The 8,930-nt window shown below is 51.2% G+C and overlaps 1 pseudogene; it reads right to left on the bottom strand.

Moving 5' to 3' along the window:
- Positions 1-2,179: 2,179 nt before the first annotated feature.
- Positions 2,180-3,123, bottom strand: LOC144252310 (olfactory receptor 2G3-like; annotated as a pseudogene).
- Positions 3,124-8,930: the final 5,807 nt, after the last annotated feature.

Genomic DNA, 8,930 nt, shown 5'->3' with positions numbered 1-8,930 from the left:
TCCCGAGCACATCTCCAGTCACTGACACTACGGAGAGAGACCCGTGAATCAAACCACCGTTCCAAAGAAGTGTCTCAGGGGCCCCGAGAGCAGACACCAAGAACGAAGCAATAACACATCAGCACAAGGACAATGTCAACAGAGAGGAGCCATAAAACAAGAAACAGGACATCTGTGGCTGAAGAACGCAATGACTGAGTGGAAGAACTCCATGGAGAGCTTCTATCGCAAACCCAGTGAAGCAGAAGACATATAGAAACAGAAGGTGGCAAACATCAGCAAAGAGAGAGATTGACCCCTGCAGGGTTGGTGGGAGTGCGCATGGCTGAGCCACAGGGAGTGACCACAGGTGCAGCCACCAGCCATCAGAACACCCAGAAAAGAACCTTCAATGCGGGCCCTGCAGGTCATGCCCCGAAGAACAGGGAAGTCCCCCACTGGCCACGGCGTGGGGACCTGCTGATGGTGTGTGAAGTGACCTGTCAGGCTGAGCCGAGATACACACCAGCTCCTGTCACAATCTAGGCATCTGCAGAGCCTTAGAAAGTCGGACCCACGAAGATGAGACCAGAACGAGGTGCGGGGTCTGTGCCTCACAGATGTGGCCCCAGGCAGACAGGAGGACCCAGGCCAGGAGATTCGTTGCACAGGGCCACCATTGTGCCCGAGAACAGTTTATCTTACACTTGAAAACTGCTAAGAACGTCATCTTACACGGCCTCAGCACAAAACAGCAAAACACATGTTAGATAGTGTGGGTTTTATTTTTTTATTTTTTTAAATATTTATTTTTTTTTTAGTTTTAGGTGGACACCATATCTTTATTTTACTTTTTGTTGGTGCTGAGGATTGAACCCAGGCCTCATGCATGCTAGGCCAGTGCTCTACCACTGGGCCTTAACCCCAGCCCCAGTGTGTGTTTTAATTACACGGACTTCGCCTTTTCACAAAATGTAGCTATATCAAAACAGCACACTGCGTACACACTTGTGTGACATGTGTCAATTAAAATACGAAAAGAAGGGAGGGAGAAAGAGAAGGTATATCCACCTAATGGACTATCATTCTGGGTTTTAGTAAAGAGGACTCTGCCACTTAGCGGGAGGCAGATGCCCCTGAAGGGCTCTGCAGAGAGCTGGTGCAGGATTCCACTCCCAAGAGGTATCGGAAGTCGTCCAGATGCACAAGTGCAGCTTAGAATGGCGGCTTCCAGGGTGTGGCTGGAGGAGGAGAAAACAGGGAACTCTCTTCTATGGATGCAAAGTTTCAGTCTTGCATGCTGAGGGGGCTCACAAAGAGCACAATACTACTCTGTACACTTAACAAGGTGTTGAGAGGGAGCCAGGCATTGTGGCCACACCTGTGATCCCAGCAATGCAATCCTAGTAACTCCAGAGGCTGAAGCAGGAGGATCCAAGCTTGAGGCCAGCCTCAGCAACTTCCTGAGACCCTGTCTCCAAAGATGAAAAGGACTGGAGATATAGCTCAGGGGTAGAGCACCCCTGGGTCCAGTTCCCAGGACCAAAAATGTTGAAAGGGTAGACCTCACGCTGGGTTCTTACAACAAAAGGGAGGCACAAGCAAACTTCTAGAGGTGGTGGACACATTGAATACCGTGAACATGGTGTCTGCTTAGGAGACAACTCATTCAGTTGTACACGTTAGATATTTACACTTTCTGCATATCAGTCACTATTCAATAAAGCTGCTTTTCACAAACAGAAATGCTGTCGTTTGAGCTCTCCTTAGTCTTATTGATTTAATCATGAGATGGTCAGAACAGCAGTATTAGATCACCTTTTCTTTCAAAATAGTTGTATCTACCATGCGTGCAGGGACCTTCAGACCAGGAAGGAGATGCACCAGGTCATGAAAAAACATCTGACACTCTTTGTTCCTCTGACCCTTCTGAGAATCTTGACATGCGTCTGAGATAAGAAAGAACTGACGGAGAGGAAGGGCTGAACAATACCCACTGACCTGCAGATCAGGGGTGAGTAGGGACCTCAAGCATGCTCCCTTTCCCTCGGCTCAGCTCTTGGCCCAGCGAATACGTGACCGCTCAGTCCTTGTGAACCCTCATGAGGACAGAGGCAGGGGCAGGTCTGTGGGCGTGGAGTGTGGGGCTTGAGCTTGGCTGGCAGAGGCTGGTGTGGGTCCCCACGCAGCTCCTGCCACATCATGTCCGCAGGGGACACAGTTTTCCTGAGAGGAGCTTCCTCAGCTCGCCCTTCACATCCTTATTCCGTAAGGTGTAGATAAGGGGGTTCAGAGTGGGGGTCACCATGGTGTAGAAGAGGGAGATGAACTTGCCCTGGTCCTGGGCATAACTGTCACTGGGCTGCAGGTACATGTAGATGATGGTCCCGTAGAAAATGACCACCACCGTGAGGTGGGAGGAGCAGGTGCGAAGGCTTTGTACCTGGCCTCCGAAGACCTGATCCTCAGCACCGCTCAAGTGATGAAGCCATAGGAAATGAGGATGAGCACGGGTGGGATCACGAGGAACAGGATGCTCACAAGAAAGAGCACCAGCTCGTTCACAGTGGTGTCCACGCAGGCCAGCTTGAGAAGTGCAGGCACCTCACAGATGAAGTGGTCCAGCCTGTGGTTGCCGCAGAGCGGCAGCGGCAGGGTGAAGGTAGCATGGATCAGGGAGTTAGCCAGCCCGCTGAGCCAGGAGGCGGAGGCCAGCTGCTGGCACACCCGCGGGCTCATGATGACCACATAGTGCAGGGGTCTGCAGACAGCTTCATAGCGATCCAGCGCCATGACAGCCAGGAGGATGCACTCAGTGGAGCCCAGAACCAGGGACACGTAGAGCTGCACCATGCAGCCACCGTAGGTGATAGTCTTCGCCGGTCCTCGCAGGTTCACCAAGGTCTGGGGCGCCAGGCTGGTGGTGAAGCAGACATCCAGCAAGGAGAGATTGCTGAGGAAGAAGTACATGGGCGTGTGGAGAGCGGGGTCCAGGTACGAGATGGTCATGATGGCGAAGTTTCCCAGCAGGGTCAGGAGGTAGAAGAACAGGACAAACACGAAGAGCACAGCCTCCAGGCAGGGGTGGGCAGAGAAGCCCAGCAGAATGAACCCCGTGGGGGAGCTCCCATTGGCCCAGTCCATGCCTCCCAGGGAGCTGCCCCTGCAGAGGGAAGGAGGAGACCCAAGAGGGTAGGCCTAGGCCCTGTGAGAGCCCAAGGGGTCAGCAGACCCAGCCCTCTGTGCTGCTGGCCCTGGAGGCCAACGGCTTCTCCCTCCAGCCCACTGACTGTCCTCGGGAAACCTCAGACACCTTCAGCTTTGGATCTGGTGATTGATGACCAGAGACGGAGTGGGTGTTTGCTTGCGTGTAAAGACTGTGCAGTGACTGTCACGAAAACAGGCTTTCCTCAGATGAAGGGGTGACGGGCCTCTGCGCTGTGCCAGCCACTGGCGAAAATCTTCACCGAAATCCTGATCACAGGTGCAGGTGGGGGTTGGGACGCGTGCCCCTTCTTGGCTGCCCCCACACGTGCTCATACTCTGTATGTGCCCTTCTCTTCACAGTCCAGGAGACAAAACCAGATTGAACACTTACATAACTGAAATGCCAAAGATGAAGATCATTGTTAAAAATATACTTTATTTATTTAGGTATTATTTAGAAAATTTGGCTAAAAGTCTTCAAAGGTCAAAAAAAGAGAAATACTGAAGAATAATATATATGTTACTAGTAAAGAGTTAAAACGCATTATATCATTCTTATAAAATTCACTTAAAAGAATACTTACACAAATCTATTAAAATTCCTTAACTTGAACCTGGTGAAAAATACCAATTAATTTTTTTTGAGAGAGAGAGAGAGAGCATTTTTAAATATTTATTTATTTATTTATTTTTAGTTTTTTCATTGGACATAATATCCTTATTTTTATTTTCATGTGGTGCTGAGGATCGAACCCAGCGCCCTGCACATGCCAGGCGAGCACTCTACCGTTTGAGCCCCACCAATTAAATTTTAAGGAAATGCAAAAAGTATATGAGAGAGGCCAAGGAGCCCGAGGTCATGAGTGAGAGTTGGACAGAGGTGCAGAAGCCCCCTTTGTGAAAGGTTCACAAAGACCTATGCCTGGGAGAAATCAGGCAGAGTCTGCCTGACGGCCACTGAGCCAAGGGGCACCTCCAGCTCCCACCTCCACGCTGGCCTGAGATTCCCCAGGGCCCAAGGCTTCCTTCTCGGATGGCCACTGACACAAAGACACCAGGAAGGGCTGACTGCAGAACGGTGTGGTGGTCCTCATGAGGTATCAGGCGCAGGGTGGTCACAGACTGAGAACCACCTGAACACACTCTTCCCTGACGGGGACCGTGGAGTGAAAAATGCCCAAATAAATCTAAACTGGTTTCCAATGGAGAGGGGGATAAACCAATGGCACAGGATGAGTCTGCATTTTGTTTTCAGATGAGAAAAGGAGGGAGATGTTAAATAACAGAACACAATTATCATTCTGAAAAATTGTCTGACTGGCCACCACTCCCAATTCAAATTCACATCACAACCCGTCAGCCCGTGTTGCCCGCTGCGTACCTACACCCAGAGCTCAGCGCAGGTTCTGAGGAAGGGATGCGCATGGGTGCAGATTTGCTCCCTGCATGGGAAGCAGAAGCAAGGACGTCCACCAACACTGCCCACACAAACCCATGAGAGGCCTGCGGAGAACCGGGCTTTGGACCCATCTGGAAGAGAGCCTTCTGCTGGTGCAGAAGGATGAGGGAGAAAAAGAAAGATCGCCAAGAGACTGCAAAGGACCTGGTTCAAGAACCTGGACACACTAGCGGCTGTGCCAAGGCTGATATAGAGCCTGGCACTGCACAGACGGAGGAAAGAGATGCAGCTAGTAACACGCTCCTGTGAGCTGAAGAACCTTGTTCTCCAGGGTGGAGTGGCCCCTTCTTCAGGGTGGAGTGGCCCCTTTGCGTTCCTGCACCTCTGGGAAGCCCCCCACCCTGCAGCCCCCCACCCTGGCTGCCCCCCACATGGCCGCACCTTCTCTAACCTGCTGCCTGTGACACCCACAGGGAGAGTGACTGTAAGATCCTGGATCTCAGGAGACAAGGTTCTCCTGGCTCTGGCCCTAGCCTCCCCTGTCCCGGCTCCCCAACCTCATAAGATGCATTTTGTGTCTCTTGTACCCTTAAATTATGTCTACCCCAATTCCAGACGCCACTGACCTCATGAAAACCTGCAAACACTATAGGCTGCCTGGAAAGGGAGGGTCATATTTACCAAGACTTGATGGATGTCAAGTGCGCGCTAAGGGGTCAGCATGCTGCAAAAGGCTGGCTGCACTTTCCCAGTGTCCTGGGTCACACAGTCACTAGGCCGTTCTGGACATCGAGGAAAACAGGAAGTGGGCAACCTCAGGAATGGCTGGATGGGGAGGTGCCAGAGAAGCCAGAGAGAGCAACAGGGACCCAAATGAAACTGCAGCAAAGCCTTTATTCACTTGCTGTGGAGCCATGAGGAAGCTCTGAGAGGTAGCAGGAGCCTCCCCTCCCACCCTCCTCCTAGGGAGCACAGTGTATGCCAGGTGTGAAGAGGAGCTGCCCCTGGGGGGACTCAGGAGGAGAAGAGGGGCTGGGCTTGCACAGGTGCTGACCACCGACTCAAAGACGGGCAGCTGTCCTTGAGATTCCCTTGCTGCATCTACAAGGCAGCCTCGAGAAAGACGCAAGGAACACCTGTGCCTGAAGCATCAGGTGACAGGAATGCTCAGGACAGAGCTGGCAAGACAGGGACACGCATGACCAGCCAGGGACACCAAGTCCCCCCGTGACCCTTCAGTCTCAAGGCACTGCTGTGCTGCTGGCCAGGCATGGGAGAGCAGCTCTCCGGGGCCTGCCCACCACACCCTAGAGGTTGCCTGTGCCCAGAACCTCATGTGGGGTTTCGTCCACAAGCTGGCTCCACACCCTGCACCATGGCACCAGCCCAGGGCAGCCTCCGGCCACCACAGGCAGAGAGCTGTGCCATGGGCTGAAGGGGTACTCATAGCCTCTCCTAAGGGGCAGAACCAAGGTTCCTGGCCTGGCACACTTCCCAGATGCACCGTTCCTCCAGGATGACTCTGCCAACCAGAGGAAAGAGCAACGGTTACTGTCCCCCGTGTCTGCTCAGGCATCGTAGGACCAGGTCAGACGATCACCCGTTGGTGAAGTGCCTGGCCTCGTGTTCAAGCTAGGTGCCCTGGACATGCAGACTTCAGTTCTTGCTGAACCTCAAGTCTGAGGAAATACAAGTGCTTCCCTGGAAGGACCCGGGAAAGGGAGACAAGAACCACAGGTCAGAAAGACCTGTCCTCTGCGACACCTCTGGTTTTCACCCAGCAGCATCTAGCCCCAAATCCATTTTATTCTTTTATTTAAACTTTTCAAGTGTATTTAAAATTTTAAGTTATTATTTTAGAATACTTTTAGGTTAACAGCAAAATTGAGGAAAAGGCAGAATTTTGACCATTTAAAAAAAACTGAAATGTAATAAACATTTACATTTTAATGAGGAGAGGGAGATCTCTCCTCCTTCTGTTTGTAATTTTACAGCAAAGATGCCTTCCAACCAGCAGCACTTATTGTGCCTGCTCATGAAGCCCGGATGCTCTGTGTAGGAGACACTTATGATGCAGCCCAGGTCCCCCCTCGTCGTGGATCTGCCACAGCCAGTGTGCCCCGTGACCACCTGAGAAACAGTGTCCCAAACAGCCCTTGGTTATTAACAAGAGGCGGATTGTAACACCTTTTCCCACATCAAGTCCTGCTCCTCTTGACTCACCTTTTGTCTCCTGGCCCATGAGAAGACGCCCTGACTCTCACGCCAATGCTGCTGCCTTTTCCCCTTAAGTCGGACCATTTCTTGTTCCCACCGTGAACTCTCCTGACTAGTTGCTGTGGTCTGTCTGCTCTGTGCAGCGAGTGGCAGAGGCTGGAGGGGTGGGAGGCTCCAGTCTTGCTGCTATCCACCGGGACTCACAGTCCCATCATTTTAAACTCTGTCATTTTGATTGACAGACGCCACTCCCCTGCTTGAGCCAGCAGCTCCCAATTTCAAAGGCCTGCAGAGCTTCCCTCCTGGAGGAAGAAGCCAGGGTAAGCCATTCCTCCCCAGAAGTTCCGCAGGGTTGGACTGCTCCCCTGGGGTGCAGAGCCGAGGGTCTAGCTACTTGTCTGCCTGCGCACCTGTATGTCTAGTGCCTCTCAATCTATCCTTCTAGTCATCGTGGCCATCATTATCCGTAGTGTTCTTATTTTAGTTCTTGAGGGTTGGTGTCATACTAAGCAATTGCATGACACTGGCTTGCATTTATGAGAAATTACAAGATACAATTCTGAATTCCAGACAGTTCTTCTGGCCCAGGCAACATCACCATCACCCTAGTGACAGAAGCAGCTGACTGGGATGGGAACTGTGAGCTTCGTGGACTCCATGACCCCAGCAAGACCCTGGACACCCGGGCTGCACAGACTGCCAGCCTACTCACTGTGAAGGGCAGAGCTCACGTTTCTCCTGTCCTCAGAAAGCAAGCCTTGGGGTCCATGTCCAAATAATTCCCAGACCACGGGTCACTGACTTCAAATCAAGGTCTGTTGAGATACACTTCCAGGACCCAATCCTGGAAAAGCCACCTCAGTAAGACAGGGGCTCCTGGGTGGGAAACAGAAGCCTCATCAAAGGGCCCTTGGCTTGTTCCTGGTGCTGCATCTTCTGGGGAAAGCCATGTCCCGCGGGCAATTAGCTGAGGAGCTGACTAACATCTGGGGGCGGTCCAGGAAGAAGAGGTTGCATCTCCCCAGTGTGAGGGGCCTTCCTCCTTGAGTATCACTCTGGGACCTTCTGCTTGACCAGGGAAGCAGCAGTCAACAGGCTTGTCCAACACTTAACAAAACCACAGTAAAAAAATAAATAAATAAAAATAACCCACTGTTATTTTTATAACGGTTATAGCTGGGAGTGATGGTGCATACCGGTCACCCCAGAGGCTTGGGAGGCTGAGGCAGGAGGATCCCAAATACAAAGTCAGCCTCAGCAAGTTAGCAAGGCCCTGTCTCTAAATAAAATATAAAAGGGCTGGGAATGTGGCTCAGTGGTTAAACACCCTGAGTCCAATCCCTGGTATCCTCCCCTACACACACACATACACAAAATCCACTTCTGCTAAGCCCTTCCCCCTTATGGCAGAGGATTCTCTCAACCCATTTAAAGCTCATTTTTCTACCTGTGCTCTTGGTTCCCTGCACCAAATAACTTGCTCCATGAGCATCTCTCCATCAGTACAAAGTAGCCTCACAATAAATTACCAGGAAAAGCACTGTCTCTCTTATAATCTCGTCTTTACCTGTGGAACCATCAAGCCCCACCCAGTTTCCTCACCTCTGATCCTGCTTCCTCTCTTGCGATTGGACACAGCTGCTGATCACATTCCTTTGTGCAGCTCCTTCAGGTGGACCAGATCCATGGGTCCACATAGAGTCTGCACCTGCTAATGGGCCTCCAAGAGACCTTGTTCAAACTCACATTATCCTGAAGGAGCAGAGACCACTGCCAACCCAGTCATGCCGCTAGAGATGCGGGTCTCCCATCAGGCTTGATGGAAGAGCTGGGGGAAGGCCCAGAACCTGCCTTCTGAGTGTGACGTTCTTCACGCAATGTAGCACCATCACTTAGGGCATTCATCAACATGTTGAAACTGAGTCTGTTTACAAATATCTCAACATCTCTGTCTTCAGTACCTTGACTCTCTCAGAGCCTTCTATTGCTTAAATATTCTCTAAACTCTCTTCTCTGAACATACAGCTTCCTTCAAATTTCAACATTTTCCTATATGAAATATACCAGTGTAGCTTGTAGTATGATTATTTGGGAGGAAAAACATCATTAAACATCTTTTTAAAGTTAC

This window comes from Urocitellus parryii, unplaced genomic scaffold (assembly GCF_045843805.1).
Source record: "Urocitellus parryii isolate mUroPar1 unplaced genomic scaffold, mUroPar1.hap1 Scaffold_40, whole genome shotgun sequence".
NCBI lineage: Eukaryota > Metazoa > Chordata > Mammalia > Rodentia > Sciuridae > Urocitellus > Urocitellus parryii.
Note: the sequence above shows the minus strand (reverse complement) of the source record. Positions and strands in the feature narration are given on the sequence as shown.